The sequence below is a fragment of the Eutrema salsugineum genome, unplaced genomic scaffold (genome assembly GCF_000478725.1).
Source record: "Eutrema salsugineum unplaced genomic scaffold, Eutsalg1_0 scaffold_6, whole genome shotgun sequence".
Lineage (NCBI taxonomy): Eukaryota > Viridiplantae > Streptophyta > Magnoliopsida > Brassicales > Brassicaceae > Eutrema > Eutrema salsugineum.
In genome coordinates this window covers 12,627,055-12,647,110 of record NW_006256547.1, presented here as the reverse complement: position 1 = coordinate 12,647,110, position 20,056 = coordinate 12,627,055, and the positions used below count along the sequence as shown (strand labels likewise).

The window sequence follows — 20,056 nt, the reverse complement described above, 5'->3', positions numbered from 1 at the left end:
TTTTGATCCCACCAGGTAGCTTCTGAATTTATCAAAAGCAAAGACTATTGCCAACATTTCCTTCTCAGTGGTAGCATATTTCTCTTGTGCAGAATCAAGGGTTCTACTGGCATAGTAGATGACATGAAGCTTCCTGTCCTTCCTATGGCCAAGTACAGCTCCAACTGCATAATCTGATGCATCAGTCATAACCTCAAAAGGTTCTTTCACCAAAAAGGAAAGGAGACTATGGATAAGATAAAAGTTCTCTCCAAATTAGGTCTAAAAAGTATTTGTAGTGGTCTTGGACAAACCGGGTCAGCCCAGAACAAACCGGGTACTGACCCGGCTTTGGTGGGTAAAGCTGAGGTTTGCCACGGTCTAGCAGGTCTTGGTCAAGCCGTGGCAGTGACCGTGTCAAGTCCCGAAGCTTCTGTTCTTGGATGAATCTTGGTGCCACGGGTTCCCTCTGGTCGTGATGCATGGCCGTGTCAGAGTTTTCTGGGCCCGGATGAAGAACTGGTTGGAGGTGGCACGGTCTGGCTTGGTGATATGTTCATAATTTGCATCATTTAGGTTGCATAATTCATTCCAAATCATGTTTTATTACATGCATTTTAGGTCCTTAGGGTTTGTTTTAGAACTTAGGAGATGCATTAGGTCCCAATGAGTCTATGCATGTTTTGAGTGTTTATCAGGTGTATTTGGAGCTGAAAAGATGAATCCAGGAGGTGGAATGGTGATCAAGGCTTGAAAATGGTGAAATTGGGTTTTTGGAGGTTCTCGGCCATTCTCGCGTACCAGGAAGATTTTTATCGGCCATTCTCACGTACCGCGGGTAGACTTTATCGGCCAAAACGCGTACCGGCTATTGAATCTCTCGGCCAAAATCTCCGGGTGCAGACACGTTTCCGGTCCGATTCAGTTGTCGAGTGCTTCATCAAAGTTGGAGGGGATTGGATCACGTTTCCAGAGCAATTGGAATCATGGAATTCGGACGCGTGAGCAGAAAGTTAAGCTCGTCGGAAGAAACCCCTGTCTCGCTGCTGTTTTGGACCAAGCCGATGAGCTCTGAAGAATGCTAAGGACGGTGAACTTCCAGGCCGATTCAGTTTCCAGGGCCTTCATAAGAATCATAGATATTCGAGTCCTCTTTCCAGAACGTCCGCGATCATTCAATTCGGAGCTATGAGCAGGATGATACGGTCTCCCGAAAAGACACATGTCTAGACGCCTCTCTCTGATCGTATAAATGCATTGCAAAGATGAGCCCTCCAGGAAGCCTTCCACTTCCCAAGCACCAAAGCTTCCTTCACCAAAGTTGAAGATATATGAGCCTTCTGTCCTCTGCAACCGGAATCACACAATTCGGACCAATATCCAGAAAGGTAAGCCTTCCGGAATGCGAAGTGGTCCAAGCAGCCCTGAACGATGCGAGCTAAGTGAAACATGCCGCGATGGAATGCCACGGTCCACACTTGGCCGTGGCAACTTTTCACAACCCTTCGGCGTTTGACACGATTTTCATGCCACGGTCTACACTTGACCGTGGCAAAGTAACATTTGGCTGGGAAGGACTTTACAAGCTTTCGGCGATTGACATGGTCTGAATGCCACGGTCTAGGACTTGACCGTGGCAACTTTTTACAAGCTTTCGGCGATTGACACGGTCTGTATGCCACGGTCTAGGACTTGACCGTGGCAACTTTTCACAAACTTTTGGCGTTTGACACGACCATTTGCCACGGGTATTGGAACAGACTTGCTAGACCGTGGCACCAAGATTCATCCAAGAACACACGAACAAGACTTTGACACGGTCACTTGCCACGGCCTGACCCAGAACATGCTGGACCGTGGCAAAATCATCTTTTACCCACCAAGGCCGGGTCAGTACCCAGTTTGTTCCGGGCTGACCCGGTTCGTTTAAGGCTCCTATAAATAGTTTTTAGACCTAATTTGGAGAGGACTTTTATTCCCATTTTTAGTCTCTTTTCCTTTTTGGTGAAAAACCACTTGTTATACCTTGCTTTTGAGTTTGATCGATTTAGAGAAGTGTTTTCCCTTTTATCTATCATCTCCATCTCTATTTCTCATCATTAATCATGCTAATCTGCTCCACTTGCAAAGGTTTAAGAGAGATTAGTATGATTAGTGAGTAGTCACCTTAATGAGGTTCTAGATGTGTAGGCTAGGGTGCTAAAGTGTTAGATTAGGAGTGCTTAGGGCTAGATTCATTGATTTATTTCTCTAAACAGCTGTTCTCTATGCTAGATCTTGCATATCACTTGCGATCTAGATTCTGGGAATTTCATGCACCAAAAGTGTTTGATGAAATTCCTGAAAGAGTTGTATTAGAGGTTTAAGCATTTGCTGCATGATGATGTATTGTTATTTGCTTGAATGATCATTAGAACTGTTTATTAATGCATATTGATTCATATTTCACAAATGATGATTTGGTTTGAAAATGGATTAGTATAGGGGTTAACACCTTCATGAGTGGATTAACCTAGATAAGAGTTCTTAATCATTTGAATCATGTCTCATCATTGTCATTAGCATTTCTAGTTTAGCACCAAAGCACCCTAACCAACTGTCTAGAATCTCATGCCTCCATCATATCATATTCATATCATTTGTCATTGTCATTAGTCTTTAATCCTGTTTTTAAGTTTCTAGTTGTCATTAGATAATCATAACCACTCTTGTTTGCTTGAATTAAGAATCTGATCACATAGTTTAGTGTCTAACACCACATATGGATTGATAAACCCCTTGTACTACAAGACAGGGGATTGATAACCTCTACAAAGAGCCTTGAAAACTCTTAGTTACCAATTGGCACTGTTGCCAAATTGTGGTTTGTTTAGCATTAATCTCTGATCTGTTCTTGAGATCAAGTGCTTATTTTCTTGTTTTTACTGATTACTTTCAAGTTCTGTTTGTGATTTCAGGTGTATGAACACCAGGTCTAGATCAAGAAGCTGTGGTCCACCTTTCCCTCTCAACGACAACATCAATCTTTTCGTACCAAGGAAGAGAAGGGACAGACGTGGAAGACAGATTGATCAGGCTGATATGGAAGAACAAAGAGAGCACGTGGTGGATATAGAACAGGCTCAGGGTAATGGAGCTGGTAATGGAGTTGGTCAAGGGTTAAATCAAGATAATGTTCATCAGGAACAGATGCATCACCAACAAGCTTATGTCCACCAGGGACAAGCTCAAGCTCATCAACAGAGACATCAGGCCAATGTACAGCAAAGACAACAGGTGCACCACCAACACCAGCCCTTCCAACACCAGCAAAGAAGATATGAGCAACCCCAAGTCTATGTTGGAGAGAATGACAGGGCCAATGCTCATCAGTATGGAGCTAGAATTCAGGCACCACCTGTGCAAAACAACAACTTTGAAGTGAAAGCATCATTGTTGAATATGGTACAGAACTCAAAGTTCCATGGATTAGCAATGGAAGATCCCTTGGAACACTTGGATCAATTTGATAAGGTGTGTGACCTGACTAAGATTAATGGAGTTTCAGAAGACAGCTTCAAGCTAAGACTATCCCATTAAGTCTTGGTGACAAAGCTCACCAATGGGAAAAGAATCTTCCAAGAGGCTCCATTCAAACCTGGGAGCAATGCAAGAAAGCTTTCCTATCTAAGTTCTTCTCCACCTCAAGAACTGCAAAACTGAGGAACCAAATCTCTAGCTTCACTCAGCACAGCAATGAGAGTTTTGGTGAAGCATATGAGAGATTCAGGAGCTACAAAAACCAATGCCCACACCATGGGTTTAGTGAGGCTTCACTTCTCAGCACAATATATAGAGGAGCTCTTCCCAAGATAAGAAACCAGCTGGATATTGCTTCCAATGGGAACTTTCTAGGAAAGGAGATACATGCTGCTTTAGAGCTAGTGGAGAACTTAGCATTGAGCAATGATACTTTTGGTGAAGACTATGACAGATCAAATAGATCTGAAGGTTCAAGCTCAGAACAGAGGCTCACTAGGGAAGTTAAGGAGTTGAGAAGTGAATTGGACAAACTGAATTCACCACTCAGAAGCCAATGCATTTTTTTGGAGAGTATGAGGAACCTTATCAAATCTTTGAGAACATAAGTGAAGAAGGTCTTACCCAAGAGGAGCTTAACTACATTGGGAATCAGAGGTTCCAGAGATATCAGTATGGTAATGCCAATCCAAACCTTTCTTACAGGAACACCAATGTAGCTAACCCACAAGATCAAGTCTATCCCAATTATCAAGCTCCACAGAACTTTGTTCCCAAGAACAATTTTCAAGGGTCTTTTCAACCCAAAAATCAGTTTTCTCAGAATCAAGGTTTTGGTCAGCAACAGCAACCATTTCAAGGTCCTAGTTTCAGTTCACAGCAGCAAAAGGCACCACACGGGTTTGGTCCTCCACAGTTCCAACAGCAGGCGCCGGTTCAGCAACAGTTTCAGCCACCAACGATTCAACAGCAGCCACAGATGGGTTCAGATATGGTTGGTATGCTGCAACAATTACTTCAGGGTCAACAGATCTTTGCAAGCCAGAATGCAGCCATGCAGCAGGAAATCAAGTAACTAAAGCAGAACCAGGCCTCAAGCTCAAGGAACCAAGGTCACCTACCTGGAAAACCAGAACCCAACCCCAAGGAATATGCTAAGGCCATTACACTGAGGAGTGGAAAGGAGTTACCTAGTATTCAGAACAACAATGTGATCATTGAGGACAATGATCAAGCTGAGGGGGAGGCAGCCTTAAAAGATGATCAAGTTGCTGAGAAACCAAGGACAGAAAAGAGTAAAGAGGTAGCAAAGGAACCTGAACCAGAAAAGGTATATGTGCCACCACCTCCATACCAACTCAAGCTCCCATTCCCAGGGAGGTTTAAGAAGAAACTTGTGGACAAGGCAAGAGCTGTATTTGAGAGGGCACTCAATGAGACACCACTCACTATGCCTCTCATTGATGCATTCTTAATGATGCCAAAGATGGGGAAGTTCTTGAAGGATGCCATTCTGAACAAAACAAAAGAGCTTCAAGGCATGGTGGTACTAAGTCATGAATGCAGTGCTATCATTCAGAAGAAGTCCATTCCAAGAAAGTTAACTGATCCAGGGAGTTTCACACTCCCTTGTGCCATTTGACCTCTTCTATTCTCTGGATGTCTTTGTGATCTAGGAGCATCAGTCAGCTTGATGCCATTCTCCATAGCAAAGAAGCTGGGCTTTAGAGTCTTCAAACCAGCAAGGATCTCTCTTATCCTTGCAGATAGATCAGTTAGATTGCCTGTTGGTATGTTGGAATATCTACCTGTTAAGATAGGTGGTTTTGAGGTTCCAACAGATTTTGTTGTGCTGGAAATGGATGAGGAACCAGTTGGTCCTCTTATCTTGGGCAGGCCATTCTTGGCCACTGCAGGAGCCATAATTGACGTGAGAGGTGGGATAATAGAGCTTAAACTTGGGGCTGAAAAGCTCAAGTTTGATGTGAATGAGATGATGAAGAAATCCACCATTGAAGGTCAATGTTTCTATGTGGAGACAATGGATCAGTTGGCTGATGAGTTGCTTGAGGAGCTGAACACTGAGGATCCTCTTCAAGCTGCTCTAACTCAAGAACAAGGAAACAAAGGGCTCTTAGCAGAAGCAAGTGAAGGGTACAAGTTGTATTTGGACAATGCTGGAGAGCTGGGTCCTGAGACAAGGTTTTTGGAGCTGGAACAAAGTGGCTCTGAGGTTTTTGCTATCAAAGGATCAGACACCAGCCAAAGCAGCTTGGACCAGGATTGGAATGAGGCTGATGCACCCCCTGTTGAGCTCAAGCCTCTACCAACAGGGCTCAGGTATGCTTTCTTGGGCTTAAACTCCACATATCCAGTAATCATCAATCATAGCTTATTAGAGCATCAAGAGAGTGCATTGCTTAGTGAGATATGAAAGTTCAGGAGAGCCATAGGATATTCTTTGGCTGATATTAGAGGGATCTCTCTTGACATTTGCACCCACAAGATTCACCTAGAGGACCAATCTATGTCCTCTATTGAGCATCAACGACGTCTTAACCCCAACCTTAAGGAAGTGGTTAAGAAGGAGATACTAAAACTTCTTGAGGCAGGGATAATTTACCAAATCTCTGACTCAAGATGGGTGTCTCCTGTTCATGTTGTGCCCAAGAAGGGTGGGATCACAGTGGTTAAAAACGAGAAGGATGAGCTGATAGCTACTAGGACTGTCACAGGACAGAATGTGTATAGACTATAGAAAGCTCAATGCAGCCTCTAGGAAGGATCATTTTCCTTTACCTTTCATTGATCAGATGTTAGAGAGGCTTGCAAACCACCTCTTCTTTTGTTTTCTCGATGGGTGCTCGGGGTTCTTCCAAATTCCCATAGATCCCCGAGATCAAGAGAAAATAACATTCACATGCCCTTATGGCACATTTGCATACAGGCGAATGCCTTTTGGTCTCTGTAATGCCCCTGCCACATTTCAACGATGCATGATGCATATATTCTCTGACATTATTGAAGAGAAGGTGGAGGTGTTCATGGATGATTTTAGTGTCTATGGCTCCTCCTTCTCGGATTGTCTCTCTAATTTGTCACAGGTCTTGGAGAGATGTGAGCAGCATAAGTTGGTGTTGAACTGGGAGAAATGCCACTTCATGGTGCAGGAAGGAATAGTTCTTGGGCACAAGATATCTGAGAAGGGCATAGAGGTTGACAGAGCAAAAGTGGAAGTAATGGTGAACCTTCAAACCCCCACTTCAGTCAAAAGGATAAGGAGTTTCCTTGGGAATGCAGGGTTTTACAGAAGATTTATCAAAGACTTCTCAAGAATAGCCAGACCCTTGACAAGGCTGTTGTGTAAAGAAGTTGATTTCATCTTTGATGCTGAATGTGAAGAGGCCTTCAAGATGACCAAGGATGCATTAGTCAGTGCACCAATAGTCCAGGCACCAGATTGGTCCCTTCCTTTTGAGGTTATTACAGATGCATCTGATTTTGCTGTTGGAGCAGTTCTTGGGCAAAGGAAAGACAAGAAGCTACATGTTATCTACTATGCCAGTAGAACACTTGACTCTGCACAAGAGAAGTATGCTACTACTGAGAAGGAAATGCTGGCAATAGTCTTTGCCTTTGAAAAATTCAGAAGCTATCTGGTGGGATCAAAAGTCATTGTATATACTGATCATGCAGCCCTCAGGTATCTGATGACCAAGAAAGATGCCAGGCCAATGCTGTTAAGATGGGTTCTTCTACTCCAAGAATTTGATATGGAAGTGCAGGACAAAAAGGGGATAGAGAATGGGGCTGCAGACCATCTCTCCAGGCTGAGGATTGATTCTGAAGTGCCTCTCAATGATAGTCTACCAGAGGAATCACTGATGGTTCTCCATTCCTACTTGGAGTTTGAAGAAGTAGAGAGCATTCAAGAGAGGAGGATGCCTTGGTTTGCAGACATAGTGAATTATCTTGCCTGTGGGGTGGAGCCACCTGAATTAGATGCTTACAACAGGAAGAAATTCTTCAGAGATGTCAAGAGATACCATTGGGATGAGCCTTACCTCTATGTCCTAAAAAAAGATCAGCTGTATTGAAGGTGTCTTGCTGAGGAGGAGATGCAACCTGTGTTGCAAGAGTGTCATGGTTCAGCTTTTGGAGGTCACATGGGAGCATTCAAGACTGTGGCAAAGGTTCTTCAGAGTGGGTTTTGGTGGCCCACAATGTTCAAAGATGCTCAGTTAGTTGTTTCGGCATGTGATGCCTGTCAGAGGCATGGAAATATATCAAAGAGGAGTGAGATGCCTCAAAACCCAATTTTAGAAGTTGAGATCTTTGATTGCTGGGAGATTGACTTCATGGGACCCTTCATTTCATCCTATGGGAATCAGTATATACTTGTTACTGTGGACTATGTGTCCAAATGGGTTGAGGCCATTGCTTCCCCTACCAATGATTCCAAGGCTGTAGTGAAGCTGTTCAAGAGCATTATCTTCCCAAGATTTGGAGTTCCAAGGGTTGCTATCTCTGATGGAGGATCTCATTTTGTGAACAAGACTAGCGATGGTTTGTTGAGAAAGCATGGAGTGCAACACAAGGTAGCTACTCCTTATCATCCTCAAACTAGTGGCCAGGTTGAAGTATCTAATAGACAGATCAAGGGAATTCTTGAGAGGACTGTTAGCTCAAGCAGAAAAGATTGGAGCAAAAGGCTAGATGATGCACTGTGGGCCTATAGGACTGCCTTTAAAACTCCTATTGGGACATCACCTTTCAATCTGCTATATGGGAAGAGCTGCCACCTTCCTGTTGAGTTGGAGTACAAGGATTTGTGGACTGTAAAGTTGCTGAACTTTGATATCAAGACAGCTCAAGAAAAAATGGTCATTCAACTCCATGAACTTGAAGAGATAAGGCTTGGAGCGTTTGAGAGCTCAAAGATCTATAAGGAGAATACCAAAGCTCTGCATGATCAAAAGATTCTGAAAAGGGAGTTCAAGGAAGGAGATTTGGTGCTGCTGTTCAACTCTAGACTTAAGTTGTTTCCTGGAAAACTTAAGTCTAGATGGTCTGGACCTTTTAAAGTTCTTGAAGTGAGACCATATGGTGCTATTGTCATAGAAGGAAAGAATGGTGAACAGTTGTGGTAAATGGCCAGAGGATCAAGCATTATCTGGTTTCACAAAAGGAGGATGCTACATCAGTTCCCCTTCTTGATCCACCACCAGCCTGTTAAACAGGTTTCCAAAGTCAAACTTAGAGACTTTAAACAAAGTGGTCTTGGAAGACACTCCAAGCTTATCCTTTTGTAAATATGCTTTTGATCTTTTGATTTCTTTCTTTTTATGTTTTAGGATGTTTTGATGGGTTTGTTTAGTGTCTACAGGGTACAAGTTTGAGTTTGGACCCTTGGAAAGTGAACAAAAGATGAAAAGAAATGAATGAGTGGGCACAAACTTAGGCTCGGCCCTGGGCATGGTCACCAGCCACGGTCAGATACCAGGGCGTGGCAAGCTTCTTAGCTAAGCCACGGGGAATGAATCACGGTCTCAAGGCTTGGCCATGTCAAAAGAAGCAAGAGTTCGGTGATTGCCACGGTGGGAAGACACGGATCAAAGGTGACCGTGGCAAAAAGAAATGAGGAATGGACCCGGTTCGGGCTTTGACACGGCCAGGAGACATGGAACGCAGGCGGCCGTGGCAAAAAGATGCAAATTTTCGGGGATTGCCACGGTTAGAAGGCACGGGAAGAAGCCAGGCCGTGGCAAAGCAAGGAGAACTGGACCAACGTTCGGTGATTGCCACGGTTCAGAGACACGGGTTAAAGGTTTGGCCGTGGCAGGGAAAAAGGAGAATTGACCGACATTTGGACTTTGCCACGGTGAGATTGCCATGGGAAGAAGTTATGGCCGTGGCAAAGCAAGGAAAGAGAAGCCAACATTCGAGGTTTGCCACGGTCTGAAAACACGGGACAACCAGGCCGCGGCAAAGGAAGAACACCTATCCGGATTTTGACACGGTCATGTGCCACGGTCAACGATGGCGCGGCAAACTTTCTGAAGATCGTTGACCGTACGGACGTTGACCGGTCAAAGAACGCGCCTACAGCTGTGCCCCACCGAGCCTTCTTCTTCTTCGCGAGTTTGCTTCCTTTCTCACCATTTCTTAAGCTTTAAACACCCATATCTCTCTCATTCTTGCACCAAATTGAGAAATTCCAACTGCATTGAACTCGTAATCTTGTCTAGTTTCTTGCTGCACATTCGTTTTTCACTCGAAACTTGAAGATTCCAAGGTATTTAGTCTGTTAAAACTCACCTTTTCCATGTCTTAGTGTACTGTTCATGAACAGGAAAACAAATGGAATCGATTTTAATAGACCTCTTGATACCTTGGAATCATTTTGTGAGTATTGTGCAAGTAGAATGGATAGGAACTGCATGGATCTTGCTTGAGAATAACCTGTTCTTGGAATTTTTTGAGAAATTTTCTTGAAATTCATTAAGTATCTCGATTTTTTTTAGAAATTGTGTTTCAAGCTGAACTCTTTGTGTGCATTGCTTCTTGGCATTGCTTTGAGTTTATTGAGTTTTTAATCAGCTTAAGAAACATTCTTTTCTAGTGAAAATTAACTTGGTGATTTTTTTGGAAAAGTTTTGTTATTCTCTTGTTTTGGTGCTCATAGCTTTTTGAGAAAATGCAGGATGGGAGGAACAAAAAGAACAGCAGCCATGGAGATATCGAAAAAAGAGGAGGATCAGATTATGCCTTTTGGGCATAAAGTTTTCAAGAAACAGGAAAAACAGAGGAAGCCAAAGGATCCAGCTGAGAAGAAGGCAAAAAGTATGGCTGCACCAAAGAAAACAAAGGCCTCTACCTCAAAGAATTCTGGTAAAGAACTGGCATTGGTTGAGGTTGTTCACAGGGCAGGAAAAGAGGTGGCTGTGGCTAAGGATGAAGAAGAAACAGAGAGTGATCCCGAAATGCCAATGCAGCCGGTTAAGAAAGCAAAAAGAAAGTCAGAACCTGAGGACAAAGAACCAACTTTTGATGACTACTTTGCTGTGTTCAAGAATGTAAAGGTGCTGCAAACCAAGTTCCCTGATATGGAGTTGCTGAAAAAGATGGGGATTCTTGAAGAGGTTAAGCTCATTTTTGACAACATGGGATTTGGTGGATTCTTTGAGATGAAAGATGTGGCTCATGATGGTGTAACACAAGAGTTGCTTGCATCCCTTGAAGTTTGTGGATATGGCCCAAGAGATCAGAGGATCATGGAGGGAAATGGTCTTGGGAATATAGAGTTCACAATCAATGGTACACAATACCAAGTGAGCTTCAAGGAATTAGATGAGATCTTTGCATTCTCAAGACCTACACAGGATGAGTCATTGAAGTTCACATACCCTGATCACATGATTACTGACCTGTGGGATACAATTGCTTTTGGGAGCTTCAGGGGAGGAAGATGCAAGAGTTCATGGATAAGAAACCCAGCCACCCGCTATGCTCACAAGGTGCTTTGCCAAATGTTGTACCAAGCACAATGATGGTGTGGTGCATCTAGCTGATATGGAACTACTGGGTATGGACTTACATTATCTCATCAGGCACTTGAAGAGCAAGAGAAAATTTCATCTCCCACACTACATCCCTACTGGTGGTGCATTCTTGGCACACCATATGCTGATATACAAGGACATTGCTTGGAGTGAGGGTAAGAGAAAGAAGCTCACTAAGTTGCACAATGGATGGCTAGTGACAAAGATTCTGAAAGCAAGAGGTTTTGTCTTTGATGATGTTGAGGTCAGGCATGAGTTGATTGATGAAGCTACACTCACCAAAGTCAAGTTCTTGGAAGATAGCAATGGTGACAACTTCTTGTAGAACTTCAAGCTCTTACAAGATGAGAAAGTTCAAGTTCTGTTGCCATACCCAGCCATCACAACTCTCACAGAACGGCACAATCTCTCCTTTATTGTTCTAAAAGATCAGCTCTACAACCCAGCCATTAACCCTCCAATCCGCAAATGCAAGAGGACAGCAAGTTCCAAGGGTAAAGAGCCAGTTGAAGAGGAGGACACAACTAGGACCGCTGGTTGTGAGAATGAGGAGCCAAGAGATTTTGAAAGAAGGATGGGAGCAGGCCGGTATCACTTTGATCCTTACTTTTGGGGTGAGCCTGATTATCACACAAAGAAGCTGTATTCCAGAGTTAACAGCCTTCAGAAATGGTGCAAATGGCAAGATAAAACGATCCACAAGCTCGTTGACTGTGTTAGGCAACTTAAGAAGAAGGTTAAGAAACTCACAGCCCCAGCCACCTCACCCAAACAAGATGCAAGAGAGGATGTGGGAGAAAGCTCAGCTGCTCATGACCTTGTGTTACCACCAGGAAAAGAAGATTGGGTGAACCCGGCCACAGCGTTCTTACCAGACTCACCTGAGAGCAGCCCACCTAGATACTCAACTCCATCATGTTCCACCTCCAACCCATCCCACTACTTGGGATCAGACCTCAGTGATTGAGGTAAACACTCAAAACTCTGTATATATGAATGTAAATTTTCTTTTCCATTTTGCATTTTACTTGTTTGCTTTGTTCTTAACTCCTTTCTCATGCTTTTATAACACAAGGGACTGTGTTATTTAAGTGTGGGGGAGGAGTTTCATCCTTTACTAATCATGTTTTCTCTTTTCTTATTTTACACTTTGAGTCTTGAGTCATATTCTAGTTGCATATTCATGTAGTCTCATCTAAGTGCATATAAAAAAACCAAAAAAATGGAAAAATCAGAAACATTTTCACAAAAAAATGATCATGTAGTTGCATTCTCTTTTTTAGTATTGAGTCTAGATTACATATTCATGTAGGTTGCATCTTGGCGGGAGTAATGATAGGTTTTCTAGAGAGTACATCACTTTGAGAACTTGAACTGAATATGCTTGTGAATCTTTTTCTGTGCTTGCAAAGTCTGAAATGATCTGAATCTCAGAAGCAAGTTTGAATTGAACTCAACTCTAATTAAGTGAGAACCTTGAACTTGACTTGAAAATATCTTGTGATGCATTTTTTGAAAAAGCTTGTGGATACCGATATACATACTTGAGCTAAAACCATTGTTTTTACCGCCCTTTTTCCTTAGCTCAAGTAGCTGAATCCGCATCATGGATCAGTTCCCTCACCTTGAACCCATCCTTATTTCAAGCCAATGTTTGTGTGTGAATTGAAAGGCCACCTTGGATCAAACTTAGCAGAAAGTGTTAGGTTTAGAGCGACAAGGGCAGGTCTCATTGAGTGCTGTGTTCCAACATCAAGGAACTGAGAGTGTTGGCAAGGAATAAGTGTGGAAAAAGGTGAGATGAGTGGAAAAGAGAGAGTGGAAATAGCTAGGGGAATGAAAGAAAAAGAAATCAGTCTTGGAGTTTTGAGTTAAAGAAAGTGAGCTCTGGTGTGTTGAAAAGAAAGAGTCTAGCCTTTAAGTAAAAAGAAAAGAAAAGAAGCCAAAGAGCTCAAATGGTTTGAAAAGAAAGAAAAAAAAAAGAGGCTAGAGGTTGCAAAAGAAAAAGAGCTGTGTAAAGTTTGAACTCCAAGACTTTAGAGTGAAAGTGAAAAGTAAGTCCCCTAGTGAGAGGAAAATAAGTGTGAAAAGTGAGGTTCTTGAGAGAGTGAGCAAGTGAGAAAGCTTTGAGTAGAGGGTGGGGTGTGATGAGTCTTTGCCCTTGTATGCATAGGTTGCTTTTTACCTTTAGCATTCTGCCAAAGTTTGATCATTCATTGAGAGATCCCTTTGCTGCATTAAACCCACTTGAACACTAATGAGATCATTTTAATCTCATAGCCTCTCCCTAGCCAAGCCAGCTTGTTTAAACATTGCATCATGAGATTCACCTGATATAAACTTAATGAATGTGAAAGAGTTGAGAGAGAGAAGAACTTGTGGAGATTCCTTGTTGAGTTGTTATATATCTGAGTATGGCTTTGCATTGCATAATTGAGCATGAACTTGAATTCTCATTGTGATCACTTCTCTCAAAAAGGAAATGTGAACTCCCATGCATTCAACCTCACTCTCTCATTTGTTCATGTTTGCTTGAGGACAAGCAAAGGGCAAGTGTGGGGGAGTTGATATGTTCATAATTTGCATCATTTAGGTTGCCTAATTCATTCCAAATCATGTTTTATTCCATGCATTTTAGGTCCTTAGGGTTTGTTTTAGAACTTAGGAGATGCATTAGGTCCCAATGAGTCTTTGCATGCTTTGAGTGTTTATCTGGTGTATTTGGAGCTGAAAAGATGAATCCAGGAGGTGGAATGGTGATCAAGGCTTGAAAAATGGTGAAATTGGGTTTTTGGAGGTTCTCGGCCATTCTCGCGTACCAGGAAGGTTTTTATCGGCCATTCTGACGTACCGCGGGTATACTTTATCGGCCAAAACGCGTACCGGCTATTGAATCTCTCGGCCAAAATCTCTGGGTGCAGACACGTTTCCAAATGACCTGAGAACACTCCAAAAATGCAGGACACTCTAGGACCTAATGCAATTCCTAGACAAAGCTAGAACCAAGGACAAACTCTAACAAAACTAGCTAAATGTATGCATCAGACTCAATATTTGGACAAAAATGCAATCCTAAATATGAAAAATTATGAATATATCACCTTGACAATGGGTGCACTGACTAATGCATCCTTGATCATCTTGAAGGCTTCTTCACACTCAGCATCAAAGACAAAGTCAACTTCTTTACACAACAGCCTTGTCAAAGGTCTGGCTATTCTTGAGAAATCTTTGATGAATCTTCTTTAAAACCCTGCATGCCCAAGGAAACTCCTTATCCCTTTGACTGAAGTGGGAGTTTGCAGATTCACCATCACTTCCACCTTTGCTCTGTCAACCTCTATGCCCTTCTGAGATATCTTATGCCCAAGTACAATCCCTTCCTGCACCATGAAGTGGCATTTCTCCCAATTTAACACCAGGTTATGCTGCTCACATCTCTCCAAGACCTGTGACAAATTAGAGAGACAATCCGAAGGAGGAGCCATAGACAGAAAAATCATCCATGAACACCTCCACCTTCTCTTCAATGATGTCAGAGAATATATGCATCATGCAATGCTGGAATGTGGCAGGGGCGTTACAAAGACCAAAAGGCATGCGCCTGTATGCAAATGTGCCATAAGGGCAAGTAAATGTTGTTTTCTCTTGGTCTCTTGGATCTATGGGGATTTGAAAGAATCCAGAGTACCCATCGAGAAAACAAAAGAAGGGATGGTTTGCAAGCCTCTCTAGCATCTGATCAATAAAAGGCAAAGGAAAATGATCCTTCCTAGAGGCTGCATTGAGCTTTCTATAGTCTATACACATTCTGTGTCCTGTTATAGTCCTAGTAGCTATCAGCTCATCCTTCTCGTTTTTAACCACCGTGATCCCATCTTTATCGGGCACAACGTGAACAGGAGAACCCATCTTGAGTCAGAGATTGGGTAAATTATTCCTTCCTCAAGGAGCTTGAGTATCTCCTTCTTAACCACCTCCTTGAGGTTCGGGTTAAGACGTCGTTGATGCTCAATAGAGGACATAGCTTGGTCCTCTAGGTGTATCCTGTGGGTGCATATGTCAGGAGAGATCCCTCTAATATCAGCCAAAGAGTATCCTATGGCTCTCCTGAAATTTCTTATCTCACTAAGCAATGCACTCTCTTCATGCTCTAATAAGCTATCATTGATGATCACTGGATATGTGGAGTTTAAGCCCAAGAAAGCATACCTGAGCCCTGTTGGTTGAGGCTTGAGCTCAACAGGGGGTGCATCAGCCTCATTCCAATCGGCATCAAAGCTGCATTGGCTCGTGTCTGATCCTCTGATATCCAAGACCTCATAGTCACTTTGTTCCAGTTTAAAAAAACTTGTCTCAGGACCAAGTTCTCTAGCATTGTCCAAATACAGCTTGTACCCTTCACTTTCTTCTACTAAGAACCCATCGTCTCTTTGTTTTTGGGTTAAAGCAGCTTGAAGAGGGTCAGTATCCAGTTTCTCAAGCAACTCATCAGCCAACTGATCCATTGTCTCCACATAGAAGAATTGACCTTCTATGGTGTACTTCTTCATCATCTCATTCACATCAAACTTGAGCTTCTCAGACCCAAGTTGAAGCTCTATGATGCCCCCTCTCACATTAATAATAGCTCCTCCTGTGGCCAAGAATGGCGTCCCTAAGATAAGAGGATCTACTGGTTCCTCATCCATCTTTAGCACAACAAAATCAGTTGGAACCTCAAAACCACCTATCTTGACAGGCAAATCTTCCAACATCCCAACAGGTAACCTAACTGATCTATCTGCAAGGACAAGAGAGATCCTTGCAGGTTTGAACACTCTAAAGCCAAGCTTCTTTGCTATGGAGAATGGCATCAAACTGACAGATGCTCCCAGATCACAGAGGCATCCAGAGAATAGTAGAGGCCCAATGGCACAAGGGAGTGTGAAACTCCCTGTATCAGTCAGCTTTCTTGGAATAGACGTTCTTTGAATGATGGCACTGCATTCATGACTTAGTACCACCATGCCTTGAAGTTCTTTAGTCTTTTTCAGAATGGCATCTTTCAAAACTTACCCATCTTTGGCATCATTAGAAATGCATCAATGAGAGGCATTATGAGTGGTGTCTCCTTGAGTGCCTTCTCAAATACAGCTCTTGCCTTGTCTACAAGTTGCTTCTTAAATCTCCCTGGAAATGGGAGCTTGGGTTGGTATGGAGGTGGTGGGACATATATCTTTTCTGATTCAGGTTCCCTTTCTACCTCTTTACCCTTTTCTTTCCTTGATCCTTCAGCAACTTGATCATCTTTTAAGGCTGCCTCCCCATCAGTTTGATCATTGTCCTCAATGATCCCATTGTTGTGCTCAATACCAGGTAGCTCCTTTCCACTCCTCAGTGTAATGGCTTTATGATATATTCATAAATTGCATCATTTAGTGTACATATTCTAGTCCAAATCATGTCTCATTTGCATGCATTTTAGGTTTTTAGGCATTGTTTTAGGACTTAGGAGATTACATTAGGTCCAAGAGAGTTTTGCATGTTTTTGAGTGTTAAACAAGTGCTTTTGGAGCCAATTTGGAGTGGAGGATGTGATTCAGATGAAGAAATGGAGTTGGAATGATCAAAAATGGTGAAAAGGAGCAATTTTGGGTTTCTCGGCAAAATGCTGTACTGAAGGTCGAAGATCCTCGGCCAAAATCCTTCCCGCGGGTAGCTTTCTCGGCCAAAAACACGTGCCGCGGTTAAGTTTCTCGTCCAAAAATCTCGAGTGCAGATACATCTCGGAAATCATGTTACCGGTAGGTTTTGCCGGCCGATTCAGCTGTCGGAGTCTTCATAAACGTCGGAGATAATTGCGTCAAGACTTCAGAGCAGGTGGAATCAAAGCATTTGGACCACGGAGCTGAAAGATATGATAATCGGAAGACAGACCTCTCTCGCATCCATTCCGGAGCAATCCGATACTTCTGAATGATCGCCTCTCCGGGGAACCTTCCCGTCCGATTCAGTTGTCGGCGGCTTCATCAAAGATGGAGACAATTGGATCATGGTTCTATAGCAAGTAGAATAATGGAATTCGGATGCGTGAGCAGAAAGTTGAGCTCGTCGGAAGAAACCCCTGTCTCGCTGCCGTCTTCGACCGACCCGATGAGCTTCGAAGAATGCGAAGGACGGCGCACTTCCAGGCCGATTCGGTTTACGAGGCCTTCATGAGAAGCAGAGATATTTGAGTACTCGTTCCAGAACGTCCAAGATAATTCAATTCGGATCAATGAGCAAGAAGTTAACGTTTCCGGAATGGACACATGTCTAGACGCCTCTCTCTGATCGTGTAAATGCACTGCGAAGATGAGCCCTCCAGGAAGCCTTCCACTTCCCAGGCGCCGATAGTTTCTTCACCAAAGATTGAGCTGAATGAGTTATCTTGCTCATGGAACTTGTTTTAGGACATTTGGAGTTATGAGCTGAAAGTTACACTGAACAGAAGAGAAGCTGGTCAATTCGGGTTTTAAGAGATGCGACTGTAAGCTAAGTGTTGTGTCCTACCTCGGCGTGAATACCTCGGCATGTATGCCGAGGAGGCATGTTTACAAATCTTGGGACTATACCTCGAGGTAGGACTTCGGTCTTTCAACACCAAGGCTCCCTTGATCACCAAAATGATCCCAAAACGACTAAGTGTTGAAGCAGACCTTGGTGTGAACCCTTCAGCATGCTATGCCGAGCTCCTTTGTTACACAAACCTCGGGTACCAGGCCCCTCGGCATGTATTCCGAGGTCCTCATCTCTCCAACCCAGATTACAAACAAATCCTCTTCACGTTTCAAAGCTTTAACCGGATCAAAGGCCAAGTCTCATGCATGTTCTTCAAGTGTTCATCAAAGTTTCAACCCAGCACATGACCCCCTGGTGTATGGCCCTCGGTGTGAGACTTCTTCAGATGGCGAAGGGTGGCTCCAGCAACCCAGAAAGGGCGGGTCAGTACCCAGTTTGTCCTGGGCTGACCCGGCCCACACCCTTTTATATAAATAGTTTTTAGAGACTAAAACCCTAGTTATCCATTATCTTATCCTTTATCTTAGTTTTTCTTTGATTTCTCTTTCCTTATCTGTGTAAAACCGACGTGATTAAGAGATATCTAAGCGATTTCATTATCTTAAAGCTGTTTCTTATCATTTCATCATCTGATCTCAACTTCTAATCATGATTAACATCACCTCTTGCAAAGGAAATGGTGTGTTAATCATGATTAGTGAGTAGTTATCTTTTAAGCTTCTAGGTGTGTAGATTAGGGTGCTTAGATGATCGGTTTATGATGTTTAGGTTCTAGATTCTCATCTCCTTTCCTTAGTTAGCTGCTCTTAATGCTAGATCTTTGCACATCACTCTGATCTAGACCTTAGTCATTTCTCCACCCACAAGGTGTTTGATGAAATGTCTGAATGAGCTAAGCTAAGGGTTTATGCCTTTTTCATCATGGGAATGATTTGTTAAATGCATGAATGACATATTAGAACTGTTTCTTAATGCTCACTGATTCATATTTCACAAATGATGATTTGGTTTGAGAGTGGATTAGGGTAGAGATTAATGCCTTCATGAGAGGATTAGTCTAGATTTGAGTTCTAAGTTAATTGGTTTTGAGATCATGTGATTGCTTGTTGCTGCTTTCTGTGTAAGATTCGGTCTCTTTGAAATAGAAACCGTTTGGTCATTATTAGACTTGATACTCTATGCTTGTTGATTTCTTGATCTTGCTTAAGGTAAATTAATCTTGATTAAGTGATTTACAAAGAGATTATTGTCATGGGAATGAATTAATCTGCTCTAGACTAAAGAGTAACTTGCATTGCATTATTGTTCTTAGCATAATGAATAAATCTCTAAAGCACCCTAATCAATGATCACATCTAGAGGTTTAGCTTTCTCTTTGTTTTGAATCTGAGTCTTTGTTTTGTTGTCTTGTTGCTTGTTCTTAAATTACTGCTTGTTTTTTGTTTGTTTTATGTTTTAGATCACCTTGTTACCAACTCATCTGCTTGTTAGACTTGAATTAAGATAACTCCTCATAGTTCTAGTGTCTAGAATCTCTCCATTTGGATTGATACCTCAAGTGCTACAATGACATGAGTAGTTGAGGAATTGATCAAGGATTGAAAAATTCCTGCTATCAATTTGGCGCCGTTGCCAATTGGAGAGTTCATTCTAGCATTAGAACTTTGGATCTTCTTGTGATCAAGTCATTGTTTTCTTTTGTTTTACTAAGCTTTTATTTTCACCATGTTAATGTATATCACTAAGAGCATGCATCTCTTTGAGATGATGAATTTTCTCTTTTTCATTGTTACTAACTTGTCTTCCTTGATTCTCTTGAGCTTTGAAAGGTACCAAATTCACAAGAGGAGAAATGGAAAGACACGTTCTATTGAGCTGTTGGTGATGGACGTCCACAAGAGCATTATTCCAGTCACAAAACCTCAACAACAGCCACAACTTCAAGCACTGCCTCCAGCACTGACCCAAGCTCCAAAGAAAACGCCAACAGTTGGAAGCTGTGACACTCCTTTTAGTCATGGAAAGAGGTATGGAATCCACCCTCCTCCAATTGAAGCTGCGGCCTATGAGATCAAAGCAAGCATGGTTAGGTTGATTCAAGAAACTAAGTTCTTGGGGTCTGGCATGGAGAATCCATATGATCATTTGGACTGCTTTGAGAGGTTGTGTGACACATTTAGGACTGGAGGAGTGCCCCACGACAGTATCAAGCTCATCTTGTTTCCATTTTCACTTGGAGAAAAGGCAAGAAAATGGGAGAGAGCATTACCATCCCACTTGGTAAATTCTTGGGATGATTGCAAGATGATCTTCCTCCAAAGGTTTTATCCCATACAAAGGACTATCCAAGCTAGGAAAGACATCTTGGGCTTCAAACAAAGAATCCATGAGACCTTTGATGAAGCATGGGAGAGACTTAAAGGCTACACTAGAGATTGTCCCCATCATGGGTT

The 20,056-nt window shown here is 42.6% G+C and overlaps 2 non-coding genes across 2 annotated transcripts; both read right to left on the bottom strand.

Annotated features, from left to right (window-relative positions):
* Window positions 1-3,674: 3,674 nt before the first annotated feature.
* Window positions 3,675-3,781, bottom strand: LOC112083617. The gene has a single exon (XR_002897753.1). It is a non-coding gene; the product is annotated as a small nucleolar RNA R71 (small nucleolar RNA).
* Window positions 3,782-19,950: 16,169 nt separating this feature from the next.
* On the bottom strand, window positions 19,951-20,056 carry LOC112083669. Its single transcript, XR_002897805.1, has one exon. It is a non-coding gene; the product is annotated as a small nucleolar RNA R71 (small nucleolar RNA).